This window comes from Papaver somniferum, unplaced genomic scaffold, assembly GCF_003573695.1.
Source record: "Papaver somniferum cultivar HN1 unplaced genomic scaffold, ASM357369v1 unplaced-scaffold_43, whole genome shotgun sequence".
Classification (NCBI taxonomy): domain Eukaryota; kingdom Viridiplantae; phylum Streptophyta; class Magnoliopsida; order Ranunculales; family Papaveraceae; genus Papaver; species Papaver somniferum.
The window spans coordinates 218,378-220,852 of record NW_020646860.1 but is presented as its reverse complement, the minus strand read 5'-3'; the positions used below and the strand labels follow the sequence as shown (position 1 = coordinate 220,852).

The following is a 2,475-nucleotide window of genomic DNA, read 5'->3' as shown; positions in this document are numbered from 1 at the left end:
CTGAGATATAAATTTAGGTCGCTGCAGATGGGTTAGAGGATTCTAAGTTTAATTGCATGATGCATAATCTACATAGGTTAGGGTTTCTGTTAAGTTTAATTGCATGATGCATAATCTACATAGGTTAGGGTTTTCTGTGCTTTGTTTTGATTTTTGAAACTCTAATCTCTGATTTATGATCATACGGGCTTGGTTAGGGATTTACTTTTTCAGGTACAATTTTTACAAAATTTAAGTTAGGGTTGAAGGAATCAAGGGTTTACTGCACTGCAGTTTGCGCCTAATTTGGTTGGCTGAAAACCAGAGTTCTCCGCCGCTCTTCCTCTATCTATTTTATGTTCGATTTTATGTTTTATTTTACTTTTATCTGTTAGCCAATATGTTTACCTGCAATTTCTCAACTTTTATAATCGAGAAGTCAGTTAAGAAGAGGAGTTACAGCTGATGGGTCGGTTGATTAACATGGAGAAAATTTGGTTTCCCTGTTTGACTGTGGTGATAAACGATCTAGGTTGATTGATGGCTGATTGAGCTTTTTAATGATTTAGGATTCAATTTGGGTTTATGTGGATTTGATTGATGTGTAAGGAAATGTAGTGCCTCAAACATCAGAAGAGGATACAATCTCTTCAACTCCAACAGAGTGCACATGCAGTGTTTGCTAAAATGCCTAAACGGATGTCATGAAAGATATGTACAAGAAGGACATGACTGTGAAGAAGTTACTGGAAGAGAGAAGTTTCCAAAAGTTTTTATGGGGAAGGTACCGATTATGCTGTTGTCTTAGTACATTTTTAAAGGATGTCTTATAACTTTAATTGTGTAGAACTCTTGGGTCCTGCCAATAGCGCTGAGCTGCATTTACTTTGGCCAATTATGTATTTCACGATTGTTTATTTTCTTTGCAGCAAAATTGTTTGGAGTAGCAATATGCAAAAGACATTGTTACAGATGATACGCAGGAATTTCATGGGGCTCTTCAGATAAAGGTAAATGTTTTGAAGATTTTATATTAGTGTCCATTATTATATATGCATTGCAAGAAAAAAGAATGAGTTTGCTTGAGTTCTAAGTTAATTTTCCTTGAAGATGTCTAGAAAGTATGCCTTATTTACTATAAATATTATACCTTATTTGAATCTGACCTTTTTGATTTATTAGGTTCGAAATTTAACTCACCCAAACTCTATTGGTTGTTGTTAGCTAACTGATAATTAGGCACTAGCTGATGTTTTGTTCACTGAAGTAATGATGCAGGTCTAAGAGCAAAGGATCACATTTGGTGTAGTAATGCGATATGTACAAATAGAGGTAGTTAGCAACTCTAAATTGTTGCCTTACGAGCCAATTAAAAACTTCTCCATTAACCGGGTGTAAATAGCACAGTTAAAAGTAGCATAGTAATTTTTTCACTATAACATATATCTATTATGGGAATCACTGGCTGAACATGTTATAGTTCTATGTATTGCCAGGTCCATAGATTTCACAGTATCTTTATTAGAGAAATTATGCAAGGAACCATATGGAAATTTGAAATAGGCTGTTAGAATCTTATCAGGTCACTCTGAAGTCATGGAAGTTGAATGGATATCAGCCACTGCATACCAAGTAAGCACAAAATAAATGTCAATTGAAATTGGAATTGCTTAGTTTTAGCGGCTTCCGCTGCAGTTTATCTGCCCAACCATATGGAACGCAGAAAATTATTTATTTGCATACTATTATTTTGTTACAAGTGCTAGCCAGCAACAGTACACTCGATATATATCTATGTAGATGGTAAAGGACTAAAAGAGTTGTGGTTATCGCTGTAAAATTGTCTCCGACCAAATTAAGTCACTATTTCTAATTCAAATTCTTTGTCGTATGGGCTGGTGGTCTTGGGCCGAGTAGCAGTTCGGTGTTGGATCTGGTGTGGGTCGTGTCATTGGATTGTATTTGGTGGTAGTAGTGGCGGCTTAAGTGGTCGCATAAGGAATTTCATTTCTTTATGTTTAGAATTAGCAAAACCTGTGTACACATAAATTCAATTCATCCATGTTAATTTTGTGAGTCACCCTTTTCTTTTGCACGCTGATGTTGATCACTAATTTTTTTTATTTTATGAGATAGCTTTCGTTTCCTTTATTCTTTTTTAGTTGCACGAGTTGGCAAAGATTTTTTTTTTTATGACGTGTTAACAAAAATTCATAAAAATATATATACGGGTTCAAATAGATATGCAAGGATACTAGACCACAAAGGGATCAACTCGAGAAATTCACAAGTCACGACAAACCCATGGCTCATATAATACACTTGTGCATCTTTGTATCTTATTGATGTGCTAAAGACTTTGCATCCGATTTTGCATCGTGACGGAAGGGGGAGAAGCCGCGACAAGGAAAGACAAAGCCGTGCGACACCAAATAAAATCCTAGGCATGCATCTTGACAGGGTGAGACAATAGCGAGCCACACTATCTGAAAAAAC

General features: G+C 35.8%; 1 long non-coding RNA gene across 2 annotated transcripts; it reads left to right on the top strand.

The window, feature by feature from the left end:
* Positions 1-693: 693 nt before the first annotated feature.
* On the top strand, positions 694-2,074 carry LOC113342561. 2 transcript variants are annotated; one of them, XR_003356731.1, is made up of 4 exons: positions 694-763; positions 909-989; positions 1,247-1,311; positions 1,476-2,074. It is a non-coding gene; the product is annotated as an uncharacterized LOC113342561 (long non-coding RNA). The 2 variants fall into 2 exon arrangements; XR_003356730.1 differs by having other exon boundaries at positions 1,247-2,074.
* Positions 2,075-2,475: the final 401 nt, after the last annotated feature.